Raw genomic sequence first — 16,462 nt, forward strand, 5'->3', positions numbered from 1 at the left:
AAACCACTACTTTTATTTTCTTTATCTTTAAAAACCCAGGGGATTTATATAGTGTGTTATGCAGACAGCTTTCCAAAAAAACACTTTAGATATTTGTCTATCTCTTTAAACTTTCTCACTTCAGAATCTAACTTAACTGCTAGATTAGAAACTCCATGTTAACTAACATTTTGTTTACTCATTATTCTATATCCATCATCTAACATAGTATAGAGCACATAATTAAACCCAATTAATATTTGTTAAATGAATGAATGTTTAGGTTTTCTTGGTATGCAGTGGAAGAGGAGCTATAGAAGGATCATGGCCAGGATAGAATAGGAAAAAGATACAGGCAAAGGAAAGGGGAAAGCAAGGGTCTGAGAGCACAGTATTGGAAAACATGAATAACATCTTTATTCAAGCTGGAGAACCTCTATTTTCTGACCCATCCCCTTCTCATCTTCCTGGAGATCCATTCATCAATTGGGCTGTGAACATAGCAAAACAGAGAAGTCTTCCAGGTTCTCAAACACAAGTAGCTCCTCCTTGTTAGGTTCCCTTCAATCTCTCACTATTAGTATTGCTGTTGTTTGTCAACATCTTCCTGGGGAAAAAGGTAGTTACAGATCCTGACAGGGATTTTCCATCTGAAATCATAAGAATTAAAATTTTTAAAATGTTTATTTGCTTTTGAGAGAGAGACAGAGAGAGACAGAGAATGAGCAGGGGAGGAGCAGAGAGAGAGGGAGACACAAAATCCTAATCAGGCTCCAGGCTTCGAGCTGTCAGCACAGAGCCCAACATAGGACTCAAACTCAAGAACCACAAGATCATGACCTGAGCCGAAGTCAGGCACTTAACTGACTGAGCCAGCCAAGTGTCCCTGAAATCATAAGAATTAAAATGGCTTTGTATTTCTCTTTTTTTTCCCAGATAAATGTTTGTTTTATTGAATAACTGATCTGTGTAATTGCTGAGGCCACTATGTAGAGACAAAAGAGAAGGGATTTTATTTCTTGGTCTCTTCCTCCTTTGATAGAATCTTGATGATTTCCTCCTTGGCTTGGAACTGCTCTTTACCATGCTTCCATGCTTCCTTGGTCTTAGATATGCAGGCCTCCGCCTGGTCAGTCAGAAACTTCTTATGAGCCTTGTCTGCCTTCAGCTTGTGGATATGTTCCAGAGAATCTGCTGGTTTTTGAACACATTACCCTTCATTTTCAAGTATAGGCTGTGATACATGTGAGTCAATCTTCTTAGATTCAGAGTATCTTCCAAGCATCTGGTGGAGAATTCTCATCCTCTTCATCAGGTTACGTTTTCAGGCATTCGAGCCTTGGCAGTACCTTTTCTATAACCAATTTCCAGGTGCCTGCCTTCCTGGTGGGCCAAAGCATTTTTCCCTCAGCAAACTCTGGGATGGATAGTCACAGTCTTCCAGATGATCAGCCCATCTTTGATCAGTTTCTGGATCTGCTGACAGGAGTCGGCAATAGTGATTTCATTGGTTTCATGGGGTCCAACCAGACATCCATTTTGCCAAAGCAGAGAACACTGGAGGCAAGCCTCTTCTGAAGCGTGAGCATGCTCATGGCTGCAGCCACAGGCAAATGGAAAGCAAAAGGGCTTTGTATTTCAAGAGACCCCTGTAGACAGAAAGAGGGCAGATGTCCAAGGCATTTGTGTGTCAAGAATGAATACTCATGGCTTTGTCCTTATTGAGGTCTTTTGAATATAAGTGCATGGAGAACGGATTCTGAGTTTTTCTTGTTCAAAAACATATATAGGAATAATTGGTGATATTCAATGTCATCTAACTGTCAGAAAGAAAGAAAAATATTCCATGTATGGAATTCTGTTTTCTAGGAGGCAGGGTTTAGTTTTATTTTATTTTTTTGTTTTTAGCTGTTACAAGAAGATACATTTTTCTGTGCTTTGACATTTAGTTTGACAAATACAATCATCAGAATTTAGTTTTCAGTCAATTCAGCTTAATTTGTATCTTAAAAGTCAAAATTGGCTTAGAAAAAGTCATCACTCTTGACATATGCTCAAATAATAAACACAAACATATGGGAAAGAAAAGATAGCCACCAATATATTTTTTTCAAAATCCTACCCCTTCATTACCACCAGTACCAGTAAGAAATAGAACAAAATGACTTAACAGAGAACACAATTTTATGTAGTTGTAGCCAGTTTGGGTGGTGAGAAGGGGTAGTTTCCCTGCATTCCCAACTGTCTACATTCCAGAATTAATTAGTAATAATAGAAGTATTCTCCTGAATCTAACACATATCTTTAAACCAACTTTTCTATGTGAGAAACATGTGTTTCTCCCTCTTTCACAGCCAGAGCACATAGTCTTAATGCTCAAGCAGTGCTTATTATGTTCAAAATAAACCTCATTTAATTTAATGAATATTAAAAAACACTTCTACCTAAATGGGATTAATATGAAGTGATATAAGAGGAAGAAAACGGGAAAAATTATGGAATTTAAGAGGAAATCTGTAGCCTGTCAGTTTAACATGTACAGAAATAATGAGTTAAGTTTGAAGCACTGAAGGAATTTGGCGGTTAAATATCTATAGAATATACAAACAGACTAGTCCACGTGATACCTAACCCACATTCTTCCCAGACATCCTAATACCTCATACAAGCTCTCGGATATTCAAATATATTCTCTAAATCTTAACTAGTCTCATATATCAGTGGAAGGAAGTACCTGCCTGACTATATGGGAAAAATATTAATTTAGGGTAGATGACATTGCATCATTACCTACTCCCCCTCATACGTGAGTTTGCATTAGGATCAGCTTGTTGTGACATGAAACACTGGGCTGTAATGCATAATAGTGAAAAGACTAAATGTTTCCTAGTTTAAGTTCACATAGCATGACTATTAGCACAAAGCCTAAGAAAATCACTTCAGTAAGTAATACGTCTATGGAATAAATAACTATTGGGAAAACATTTCTGGGCTTATTAACTGAGCTAATGGAGTAATATATTATGGTACCTCAGGAATCTAAATTTGTTTAAAAAATATATTGCTGTTGGCTGAATGGTGGCCACAAAAAAGATATTCTATGTCCCAAATTCTAGAAGCTGTATATTAACTTATTTGGAAAAAGGGTCTTTGCAAATGTAATTAAGGATCTTGAGAAAATAATTTTAGATTATGCAGGTGGGTCTTAAATCCAATAACAAGTGTCCTTATAAGAGGCACAAAGAGAAGAAACAAACACATAGAAGAAAAGACAATCTGAAGACAAAAGCAATGATACAGCCACAAGTCTGAGAATGCAGACAGCCACCAGAATCTGGAAGAGGCAAAGAACAATGCTCTGCTAGACACCCAGAGAAAGCAGAGCCCTGCCTGAGTTTGAGGTATGGTCTGCAGAACTGTAAGAGAATAAATTCCTGTTGTTTGAAACCACCCAGCTTGTGATGATTTGTTATGGCAGCCCCAGGAAACTAATACAGCCATCTAGATTACTGTGTATTTTAAACTTGTATGGAGAGTGAGTTCCAGCTATAGAGAAAACTGCTGGACATTTCCTCAGGATAGACAACATCTTATAATACAGGTTCCACCCAGAATTAACTGTGTGACCTTGAACAAGAACCTTAGCCTTCCAGTTACTCAATTTATTTATGTGCAGTTGGACTAGATGGTCTTAAATCTGACTTCCAAATCTAAATTCTACATTTCTGTTAATAATTGACAGTAGAAAATGAATAAGGGGAAACATAACCAGCATTTTGTAAACAGAATCTCACACATACACAGCAGATATCAAATACACACACACACACACACACACACACATTCATATAAAGAAGCTTTTGGGTTTGTGTTATAAGGAGAGAGGGAAGAAGAAACAAGATTAGCTGTAATTGCTATCATTTATATGCCAAATGTTGTTTTATGTTATCCTTATGATAAACTTGCTGTTGTAGCAGTCTCGGTCCAATCAGGAGATAGTACAGTGGTTTAAACAGGGGAAGTTAATATAAAGAATAATTAAACTAAGATGAAAGAATAACTGTAATATCAGAAGAAACTCTGCATAGTATGCCAAGGCTGAGGGAGAATCCTCAAGGAAGGACAAACTTGAAGGAGGATCAGCCCTTACTGGAAAAGATATAGTTTAGTCACTGGACAGCAGAGCAGTTTGCTAATCTGGCCAGGCTGAAGTAGGTCTGGAGACCATCTTCCATAGTGTAGGCAGAAAGCAGACTCTCAGCAACTGGCCTGGGTGTGAAGTGAGAGTCTGGTGCTGGCCAGAGCAGAGGTCATCAGGGTGTGAGGAATGCAGGAGACCTGAAGAAGGAACACTACCTATTATGTATTGCCCTGCCCCTGGTGGCTGCATACAGGCTGATAGACTTCTGGGTTGTGTCGAGAGGTCTGCAGAAAGAATATCATTATGCAGAGCTGCAAAATCAGAGATATGGCATCTGGGCCTGTGACTGGAGCAGGCTGCACGAAATGTCCTCACATCCACATTGCTGATCTCCCCAACCCACACCAAAATCCTAAGAAACCTCTTTCTCCTTAGTGTCATTCTAGTACCCTCTATCAGGAAAATTTAGCATTGGCCCCAATTTAATGCTAAAAAAAGAAAAAAGAATTCCTTTATCACAGAGCATGTATTAAAGGATGCATATGGAACTGAGAAACAATGAATTGATAACTGACACACTTGTAGAGTAACTATTATCTATAATCACACACGGGGACACCAATGTTCAGAGAGGTGAATACAGCCACTAAATTCCAGAGCTAGAAATTATATTCAGAGCCATAAATGGTTGATAATTCCTGAAACTAGGCTCTAACCACACCTCAAGATGAAAGTGTGATGAAAATTGCCCACTTAAAGTATTTTGTACTTAATTGTACTTCTTGTGATCATATGGTAAAACTTCATCTGATAAGAATTTTTCTGCACCCATTTTGTTAAGAAAAAGAAATGACAAGATCCCTCACCCTTATCCTATGCTTTCTACACTTCCATTCACTCTCAGGCTGGGATAAATGTCTCCTCCCTTTGTGAAATGCCATCCTCTTAGCAAAGACATAGCAAGCATCACACTCTAAATTATAATTACCTGCTACCTATGTGTCCCTTACCCTAGAGCTCCAACCTTTGCAATTGTGGAGACTGAGTCTTACTCATGCATCTTTGTAGCTAGGCCTGTGTCCTGGCTCATAGATTTTTAATGTAAGAGAATTGAACTGAATGAAAGAGAACAGATCCATATCAGGGATCTACTCAAACAAGTCATTTCCAGGATATAACTCAGGGTCAAAGACTGCTGATCATGTGGCTAAAGGACACACACCAGTAATTCCCATTAGACCCTTCATAGCATGGTATATAAGGTCTACCATGTGCAAAGGATCAGAGATGAATTTACAAAGCCATGACCTAGGAGGCCCAACATACTTGAAAAAGCTAGTCCAAATAGGAACAGTAATCAAGGACAAGATGACAAGTGTCAAATAAAATTGGGAGTATGTAGTTGAAAGACTTGAAGTCTGGAAACACAAGAAGAGCTAATACAGAAGACTGTTATGAGCAGGTTAGAGGGATTAGCCCAGAGTGACACACCTCTGACATCTTTTTAATACCTTCTCAGTGTATGTTTATGGAGTTGCATTGAATTGATTTAAAGGTTCTAGAATGACACATTCAGCACATCCTCCAATATTATAACAATTTGCTTAGCTCACTGCCTCTGAAGAGTCTCACACTGGTGTCTAAAGTCATTTACATGTTCAGGTTTGAGCCTAATCAAAACTGAGCAGGTCAGTGCCACAGCCTTAGGCCAGATTCTGGGGGAAATTCTCAGCCTTGCATTAAGTACCTTGTTACCCAAGTAGCTTCCTTGGGTAATATTACTCCTTTTTTTTTTTTTTACTCTTTTTTTTAAATTGAGATATAATTAACATACAAGTTTCAGGTGTCATATTGGTTTTAGATGTCCAACAATATTATTTAGTATATGTATATTTTGTTAAATGATCACCATGCTTAAAGTCCATCTCCATACATATATCACTACTCACCATACAAAGATACACCATACATACATTACCATACATACACCATTACAATTTTTTTCTTCTTCTGATGAGAACTTTTAAAATTTACTTTCAGCAATTTTCAAATATATACTACAGTACTCTTTTTTTAAAGTGTATTTATTTTGGTGGAGAGCAGAGAGAAAAAGAGAATCCCACGCAGGCCATGCACTGTCAGTGCAGAGCCCACTGTGGGGCTTGAACACATGAACCATGAGAACATGACCTGAGCTGAAGTCAGATGCTTAACCAAATGAGCCACCCAGGTGCCCCCAATATACTACAGTACTCATAACTATATTCATTGGGCTACATAGTATATCCTCAGGACTTCTGTATGTTATAACTGGAATTTTGAACCTTTTGACTCCCTTCATCCATTTCACACCCCACCCCCCATCTCTGGCAACCACCAAGCTATTCTCTGTATCTACAAATTCAAGGGTTTTTTGTTTGTTTGTTTACGCATATATAAACCACATCATACAATTTTTGTCTTTCTCAAGCTCACTTGCTTCCCTTAGCATAATGCCCTTCAAGGTCCACCCACATTGTTGCAGATTGCAAGATTTCATTATTTATTTTAAGGCTGAATAATATTCCATTATATATTTTATATATAAATATATATTTCTTCTTTGGCATTATATATATTACATATGTTTATATACATGCACACACAGACACACCTCATTTCTTCTTTGGCCATTCATCCACTGATGGACAATTAGTTAGTTGCCATGTCTTGGCATTATAAATAATGCTGCAATGAACATTGGGATACATACATCTTTTTGAGTTAAGGATTTTGTTTCCTTCAGCTAAATACCCAGAAATGAAATTACTAGATCACATGGTAGTTATTTTTAATTTTTTAAGAACCTCCATACTGTTTTCTATAGTGACTGTACCAATTTACATTCCCACCAACAGTGCATGAGGGTTCCCATTTTTCCACATCCTCAGCATCACTTATTTCTTATCTTTTTGATAACAGCCATTCTGACAGGTGTGGGGCTTTGATTCACCCATTGTGTTTTTGGTTCTCATTCCCTTAATGTTGAGCACTTTTTCATATATCAGCTGGCCAGTTATATCTCTTCTTTAGAAAAGTCTATTCAGACCCTGCGGCCATTTTTTAATCAGATTTTTTTTCTACTAAGTTGTAAGAGTTTTTTATATTTTTTGGATATTAATTCCTTGTTCTTCATCTAGGTTCCCTCCTCTCATTCTCCCAATACCTTGAAGAAAAGGGCCTTTCTTCTCCCTCTCTCCTCCATTTTCCTCAGAAACTAAAGTCTTAATTCTCATGTGTCTACCCATATGACTTATGCCTATACCTTCCAAAGAGCACATTCTTTCTGGATCTGGAGCACTCTTCAACTTACTGTCAAATCTCTTCTTTACTTGCAAATCACCTATTGCATTTGGTTGAGTTCCTGGTTGTCAAATCCCCACTAGCCAGGACCTTCCTACTGGAACTTTCCTTTAACTATATGTCAGGCTTCATCCAAGAATATGTCTGTGTTCAGTTTTCTAGAGGCTAAATATCTTTTATCCGATCAGTATATTACAATTGAGCTCCCATTAAACTATACTGGCCACATCTTTGTAGGACAAAGTGATTATTAATATTCATACTACTGGAATACTGAAATACTATGAGAATCATAGATATATGAGAAATACTATATTACACTGAATTTTCTTTATTTACCAGGTAAATAAATAAAATATTAGGAAGATTTTCAACACAAAGCACAACACAAGATATATCAAATTAATATTAATTTAACCAAGAATCCAACTAACCATAAGACCTATTATACTCATTTTATTGTCAGTTATTAGCTATAACATCATTCAAAACAAAGTGTATACATGTTTGCATGCATATAAACATACATATCACCACAGTTTTGGTCACAAATGCAGTTAATAGTTGTTTGTTTGTTTGTTTTGTTTGATTTTTTCTTTTTGGCTCATTCCTCCTTACAAAAATTTGATTTATATTACAACAGAATTTTGCAACATCATTTTTGCAATGAAGTAACATAATGAGGATCTAGAAGACATCCACATTCTGCTCACAGGGCTTACAAAACATCTAAATGATTCCTGATTCACTTTTGAGCACAATAAAGTCTCTCATAATTTACTGTAAGCTCTGTAAGTTTTCAATTTTTTATTTTATTTTTTGACAGATCTAAAATATGAATAACTGGACTTCTGCTTCCAACCAAGACCAGTAACCAGAACCAGATTTACTCTCTATCCTTAGATAACTAGAAGACCAGTCTACATATACAGAACAACAGCTTTTAGGGGCGCCTGGGTGGCTCAGTTGGTTAAGTGTCCGACTTCGGCTCAGGTCATGATCTCACGGTTCCTGGGTTCAGGCCCTGCGTCAGGCTCTGTGCTGACAGCTGGCTCAGAGCCTTGAGCCTGTTTCGGATTCTGTGACTCCTTCTCTCTCTGACCCTCCCCTGTTCATGCTGTCTCTCTGTCTCCCTCAGAAATAAATAAAACATATAAAAAATTTAAAAAAAGAACAACAGCGTTTAGACATTGAACAACAGCACGAGAAAGTGATCTCTGAGATAGGAAAGGAATAAGGTGAGCCATGGGATTTCCCCCAGCTCACTGCCAGCAAAGCGTGTCCAGACACAGTGCAGGGAGTCTGAGAGCCTTCCTAAGCTAAGAGACAGAGGTAAGAAATTGCAAAGACACATGGGTAGAATTTGCAGGACAAAATACTGGATAGGAAAAAGTTGCACCAAGAGAGAAGCACTGCAGAGAAGGAGAGGGGGAGGAAGAGGAAAAGAGGGAGAAGTGAGAGAGAGGGAAGGAGAGAATAAGAGAGAAAGAGAGAGATGTGGAAGTTGGCTAAGGGTTTCCCTTGACTTTTCAGCTGGGTGCTGATGAGCACTCATGTGTGAGGAGACCACCTGAAGCAGAAAGAAAGCCACCAGAAAAGATCGGGGGAACACTCTTCAGAGATCACACAGAGCTGAAAATAGTTTATATTCCTACACCCAAAATAGAAAAAAAAAAACCTCATAATGCAAAATGCATTATGTAGGGTATTTAGAAAAGTTTTTCCTCAGCAGTGGGGAATATTCAGCCCTATGTTTAAAGGCTTCTCTGATCTCAGTTAACTAAGCTTAAAAGGAACATCTTAAAAGATCAAACTCTTTCCAAGTAACTTAACTGCAACCCAAAGTAAACTCTAAGAATATTGAAAAGAAAACAAAAATATCAGCACTCAACAACATAAAATTCATATCTGGCATCAAAAATTAAAGATCTTCAAAGTGGGAAAATATGACCCATACTGAAGGAAAAACATCAATCAGTAGAAACAGCCTCCAAAATGTCATAGATGAAAGAACTCGTAGAAAATGAACATTAAAGCAATTACTGTATCTATATTCCATATGGTCAAAATCTGAATAAGTTAATTACTCTCAGAAATAATACTGCTCATTGAGTTTTAACGTTTGGCCATATATATACACCAAAAGCACGCTTATTTTGTTGTTCTTGTTACAGAAAATTTCAGAGACTATAGCACCTAAATATAAACAGAAGGAGTGGGAGTATAAGTCATTTTCCTTTTTTAACAAGAATATGTTTTTCTGAATTGATTTGACTAGGAAGTTAGTAAACTATTTCGGTCTGCTGCACGTGAAAGAAAAATTATATTGCTGCTTGGGCTAATTTATCTACTTATTTTATTGATTTATGGAACTACCAATGTTAAAGCACATTCAAATCTTTGAGAAAAATTAAAAGATGAATCATCCAAAAACACCATCAGGGTAGTGAGATTTCATGAAGAGCCAAGGTGTAAATGGAAGAAGAAAACAGAAAGTCAGATGTCATAGCATACTGTCATCCTTCCTCTCAGACAGGAAACATGTTTGAGGTTATGGCATATATTCATAAAAAGATGGCATACCTTGAATTATAGCCAGATCAAATGAGCCCTAAGATGAGTATGACGCATGTGTAAGCAACAAATTACATCCACTTCAGATATTGAGGGTATTATTCACTTGCTTTCCTAGTTTAGAAAATAATTCCCTCCCAGATGGCTAAATTACCCAAACCTCTTAAAGTGCCCACAAATGGAGGCCAGCCTCGTTCCTTCAGCTAAACCAGAAAGAGCTCGAAGGGAAAATGGGTGGTGTTGGGGTGAGGGCAATCTATGTTGTTCATCTTTTTACATATCCAAAACATGTGTCAGTAGTAAGTCAAAAATGCAGGGACAGATAAGACAATGGTGATTTTTTTATTGTTCACTTGTCCTCACATGCATCCCCTTCTCCCCACTGATTTCATGAGCTCATCCCAAATCACTCAGAGAACTATAATGAGCTCTGCCACCTTAATACGAGTCAAAATTCATGTTTCTTCTAATTAAGACACTGAAATACGTGTCCTGATTCTCTTACAGAAGTAGCCCAGACTCAGTAGACAATCTCTCTAGGTACCAATCCTGACTCCATTATTCACTGGTTGTGTGACCTTAGACACTAAGCTTCAGCTTCTTCATCTGTAGAATGGAGATGAAAACAGTAGTACCTACTTCACAGGTTTTTGATTAAGAATGAAATGAGATTACACAGGATCCCTAGCATTGTAAGGACTTTGTAAATGGTAGCTATTTTTACCCATTCAAATATATTTACCTGTATTTCATAACAGGAACACTCCCCCTACCAATAAGACTACTTATTATTATAGCCTACTCTAAAACAACAACAACAACAACAACACACACACACACACACATCTCATTCCCATCTGCTTTTTCTCATACTTTTCCTTTTCTAAAATGTCTCATGCATCACCACTTGATTAACCTACCAATTTGTTAAGAGTCATTATGGGTCCCATCCAAATCATTACATCTTAACTCTTCTTAATCCTTGTTATAATTCTTTTGCAAAATTCAGGAATGATTGTATTCTCCAGTAAAACAAATTTTATATGTTGATTTTTAATAAAAATATTTTGATATTTTTCATGCATTGTATCTTACTTCCCCGACTATGTTTTTTTATAGATAATTATTTGTCTCATAGAGCAGATGTTACACTGCAAGACTCAAGGAAACATTACTGACTTATTGATTAAAGCACTATGAAATTCAAATGACATGGAAAATATTCAATGAGCTCATGTGGGAAGAGAGTAACTTGAAAATGCTGATGAGATAAAAGATTACTTTGTCCTAAGTAACATACCAAAAAAAGAAAGAAAGAAAGAAGAAATGAAAATATAAGGCACACAGAGGTGGCCCCAGCCCTGGAGGTGGGGACAGAGTTGAGGCCTGTTCAGGGTGAAGGCATCGGGCACAGCACCTTCCCAACCAGCCCAGGCATGCCCATCCTTGTAAGGCAAAAACTTCAGTGGGAGCCTTCCTCCCTAAAGCCTCGTGGTGGAACAGCTGTTTGACAATTCAGAAGGATGACAGCTCTATATAGGAACACGATGTGAATGGAAGAGACCTGTCATTATGCAAACAGTAAAGCACTCTGAACAGAAACTTTTAAAAACAGCTCTCAATCTCAAAAAACCCAACGCTTGTGTGATGGTATGAGAAGTTAGATCCTGGCAAACAGCATTTGCTGAATGAAGCCTTCAAGCCAGACAATGATCTCTTTGGACCTATTACCTTACATTTGCAATCAGATTGGATCATCTCTCATTTCAGGCCCCCCAAGACTTCAAACAATTTCTCAGTGCTCCTTACAGAAAGGCACACTCTCCAGAGAAATGCAGTATTTATTTACAGTGCATTGGATCTCTAGGAAACACCAGAATTACCAGTAATAAATGTATTAAATGGCTCAAGGGCTACTGTGAAGCATCCTTCCATGGCTTGACAGTAAAACTCCTAGAATCAGTTCCTGTCTGTGCAAGGAGGAGCTCCTTTAGAGTCAATGAGAACACACAAAACCTACAAATTCATGCAGGGCACACCCCGAATTTCTTAAAAAAGAAAAGACCTGAGATGCCTTCCGTATTGTGGGAATAACAATGACTGGTCTTTATCGAAGAGATTCCTAGAATTTTGTCTTTGGGCAGGCCTTTTTGACAGATGGTATGGGGATATTTAGCTTTGCCAGGTATGGCAGTGATTTTTATAGCTCACGCTACGAAGACAAAGTGAACAAGCTACAGAAAGTATCTTCCAGTGACTATTCAGTTTTTGATAACAGTTATACTCCTGAAGTGACTTGTGTTTTGCTGTGTCAGTCCTGGTAGAGTTTCACCCATGAGATCAAACACATAATTGGATTTCGACACTGCCAGTGGCTTGCATGCTTATTGCAAGGCTCCAACCACTTGGAAGGAGCTGATGGGGCCCCCTCAACCTTTGCCCTTATCTCATTATGCGAGTTGCAGTGTACAAAGCACTGGTGAGATGGACTGATGATGAACCTGGTACCAGCCCTGCAGTGAGTACAGAACACAGTCATGAGGATAATGGGAATTTACCAAAACCTGTGGACACCTTTGGGGATGGAAAGAGCAGATAACAAAATGCCTTGCTGTTGTCCAAAAATAATAACCTTCATATATAAGTAATTAAAATATACTTGCACATTAAAAAAAGAAATAAAAAATATAGTACCTTTTTTTTCTCTTCTGCTTTGGAAGTTTGCAAAAGAGGTATAGTAACTTTCTCATAGTATTTTGGTTTTTATCATTAATACTCTCTACTTACCCAGAGATGCGTGTTTAAGCAGTTTCTTCATTGCCTGGCCCTAGAAGTACATGTAAAAGCTACAATTAGTAAGCAGTTAGCTACCAAAAAAAAAAAAGCCTCTGATTTGAGATATCGGGTAAAGACAAAATTATCTCTTGAAATCTAACAAAAAAATCAACAGATGATGAATGATATCAAATTACAGTAGTAATTTACAATGGAAGAGGTTTTATAATTTTTTTTTTTCAAGAAACAAAGGAAACCTCTCTTCCCACATCCAATCAAGAAGACCACATTGTTTCAGAGCACCTAAGTAGCTCAGTCTGTTAAGTGGCAGACACTTGGTTTTGGCTCAGGTCATGATCTCATGGTTCCTGTGTTCGAGCCTGCATGGGGCTGTGCACTCACCACAAGGAGGCTGCTTCAGATACTTTGTCTCCCTCTGTCTGCCCTACCTTCCCCTTCCCTCTCAAAAATAAATGTTAAAAAAAGAACACATTATTTCTTTAGTACAACATACCATACATAATTTGAATCTGATATTAAGAAAGCTGTTGCTAAGTCAATGATATTGTAATATAATAGTTCAGAGATAAGGGCATGTTAAAGTAAGTCAATTATATTGCACAATTCTAAAACTAGGAAGCCATGAAGCAGCACATTATCAAATTTTATTCAGTTGTCTCCAGAAAAAGATAGTTTTCTCATCCTCATGGGACAATATATGTCATTGAGGTAGAGATGTTTGCAGATTGAAAAATGAGTGGGTTCTCCACTAATCTAGATTGTTGGAAATGTCTCCCAAGAATGTCTATGATCTTTATTCATTTATGATGCTAACCAGTCAGCATTCTGATCTCTAATCTGATTTCCTAAGTGGATTTGCCCAACACAATGGGGACTGGAAATACTGTGACCATGTGGTAGGTTTGCTATTGTGTGAGATTTAGAGTTCTGTGTGTATTCATAATACGTTATCTGCTTGAAAATCAGCTTCTTATAAATCTAGTTATTATGTATCAACCCTGAGGCCCACTTCACCTATCAGAGAAGTAATAAAATTGTGTCCTGAACTTCGGAGCTTGAGTCCAGTTCCAGAGCCTAGAATGACCCAACAGGATCTGGCTAACCTGCAGGACCCAGCCTCCACGTTGGCAACCACTGTCCCATTCTTGCTTATTAGCTCTTTAAAGACAACACTGCCCTATCTAAAGAGATCACAGTAAAATCTGCTAGAAAAGAAGGGTAATGTTCCCCAAATTGCAGAGCTGCTGCTTTCTTACTAAGCTCCAGCAGTGCTAAACATATGACTTACTTTGTTCCCTGAAACACAATGCTGTTTCTCTCCCTCTACCAGGAACATCCTTTCTCTCCTAATGGCTTGACTGACGTACACTCACCAACTCCAGCAGGTTTCCTTTGACCTACTTTCCCAACTTCTGCCCCATACTCACACGCACACCTCGGTTAGAAACTTTCATCTGGTGCTCCTTGGAAACAGTCTTGCTACTGTATCTGCACACCATTTTAAAATGATCCATTTACTGGTTTGCTAACTGTAATGTTCCTTAAGTGAAATGCAGGCTTTATTCATCTTTAAATTCCTAGCACCTTGCATTGTGCTTAATATCCAGGAAGCCCTCAATACATTTTTGATGAAAAAATGCTTTGTTAATTTATTGTAGTAGGAGACAAGAAACTTTTCTCTACAAGTACTTTTACAGAAATTTGAATTACATTTCCCAGTAGAGCTCAACGTTTATAATATTTGCATAAAATGACAGTTCTGAACAGGGGGTGATTCTTGGGTCAGCAAATAGTTATATTTCCCAGTAAATATATTTTAAAATTAATACTTTATATGACATTTATATAGTACTTTCTGGGTACCAGGAACTATTATAAGTGTTTTATGAATATTAACTTGAATTATCTTCATATCAAACCTATAAAAGAGGTGCTACCACTACCACCACCACCCCTCCCCCACTTATAGATAGAGAAATAGAGATTCAGAGAAGTTATGTAACTTGGCCAAGATTGCTCAGCCAGTAAGGAGAAAAATCAGGATTTGAATCCAGGCAACCTGGCCCAGAGCCCAAAGTTTTCTCTGTAGGCCTAATAGATTTGCCAGTAAGTCTTCATCCACAAAATGAGTGGGGATGCTTGTATGTAGGGTCCTTGATGTTTAAGTAATTTCCTCCCTTTCCCCCTAGTCTAGCCTTCTTAAACAGATGTCTTCTAAACCTCACACGTTAGACAAGTATTTTATTGAATTACTTTCCTCTAAGGAGCCTAGGCTATTTTACAAAAAGGAAAAATGAAAAACAGAAACAAAAACAGGAGCTCAATAATCCTCACAAAATCCATTGAGGAATGTACATGTTAAGAAAAGGAAATATTTTTAAATGGATATTTAGCTAGATTCTTACCCCTTAGGATAAGGGGTAATTGAATAATGATTTCATTCTGCCCTGAGATTGAAAAAAAAATGCTCTTGTAAGTCTTGGAAAGGAAGCAAAAGGATATAAGGACTCTCTGTGAAAACCTTCTATTTCCATTTTTTTGAAGTTCAAATCCAGCGATGATTAGCTGCAGCTGACCTTGACTCTCACACTGCATAGGGAAGGATATGCTATCATAGAGATCAGAAATCAAATGAATTAGGCTCTCTCTTCAGCCTAACACTTTAAATCACAGCTGGAAGAAACCATCTTTAGGCTAGTCATCCCACAAAGCCTTTGCACAGAGGCATCTTTGCCAGAAGGAATAGGGCTTCTTTGCTGACACTGCAGTAGAATTATAAAGGAGAAAAGCAGAGAAAAGAAAGCTGCCAGGATTAATTGAAAACTGTGCAATAAAATGAATGTTATCAATTAAATTGTGTTCTTAAAAGGATCAATAGGGGTTAAAGAAAAGATGTTTTACCAGTGTTTAGAAAATTGATCAAGAAAATTCCTCAAGAGATTAACTTAGGAAATTGTATCTTTAGCAAGAAAATTTGTAAGGACCAAATTCTGTGGCCAAATAAGCCCTTGTTCTGTCTCTTGGAAAATAAGGAACTCTTATTACAAAAGAAGATTGAGGGCGCTTATGCTTTGCAAAGTTGAGGTTTTAAGGACAAAATTTACCCTCTAATCAATAAAAGAGCAAAATATACAAAATGTTTTTCAAAAGACTAGACCGCAGGCAACAAAATACGGTGACCGTGAGAGATAGGAAATAATGAGATGAACCTTATGATTCCCCCAGTTTACTGCCTTGAAAAATATTCCAGGTGATGTGGTAGGGAGGGGAAAACCAAATGGAGACAGGCAACTTTTTATGTTGGGGAGACCAAGGTAGTTTGTTCTCAGGAGGGAGTACTAAAGAGTAGAGAGATATACAAAGAGAGATTTCCAGATATTTGCAAATGATCCCCTAAAATATTCAGTTGAGTGCTGTTCAGTGCCTGAATGTGAGGAAATTACTCTAGCCTAGAGAAAGAATTACCCAAAAGGATTAAAGGGAACAGTACATGTGGCTCATATCAGATCAAAAATTGTGTTTTCCCATAGCAGCCAGATTGGAAATTCTCATAATTGACAGGGCATTGTGTAGAGTACTGAAATAGGTCTTATTTCAGTAGTGGTTAATAGCTAGCATTGGAATAAACAT

General features: G+C 37.6%; 1 long non-coding RNA gene and 2 pseudogenes across 1 annotated transcript in view; 1 reads left to right on the top strand and 2 right to left on the bottom strand.

Annotated features, from left to right (window-relative positions):
- LOC144234087 (uncharacterized) overlaps positions 1-16,462 on the bottom strand; it is a 266,372-nt gene that overhangs the window by 98,476 nt on the left and 151,434 nt on the right. Inside the window, exon 4 of the long non-coding RNA XR_013335860.1 lies at positions 12,824-12,863. This is a non-coding gene — a long non-coding RNA (uncharacterized LOC144234087). The remainder of the gene's footprint in view (positions 1-12,823; positions 12,864-16,462) is intronic.
- On the bottom strand, positions 992-1,574 carry LOC144234105 (large ribosomal subunit protein eL19 pseudogene; annotated as a pseudogene).
- On the top strand, positions 11,725-12,664 carry LOC144234106 (archaemetzincin-2 pseudogene; annotated as a pseudogene).

The sequence above is a fragment of the Crocuta crocuta genome, unplaced genomic scaffold (assembly GCF_008692635.1).
Source record: "Crocuta crocuta isolate KB4526 unplaced genomic scaffold, BGI_CrCroc_1.0 scaffold518, whole genome shotgun sequence".
Taxonomy (NCBI): Eukaryota; Metazoa; Chordata; class Mammalia; order Carnivora; family Hyaenidae; genus Crocuta; species Crocuta crocuta.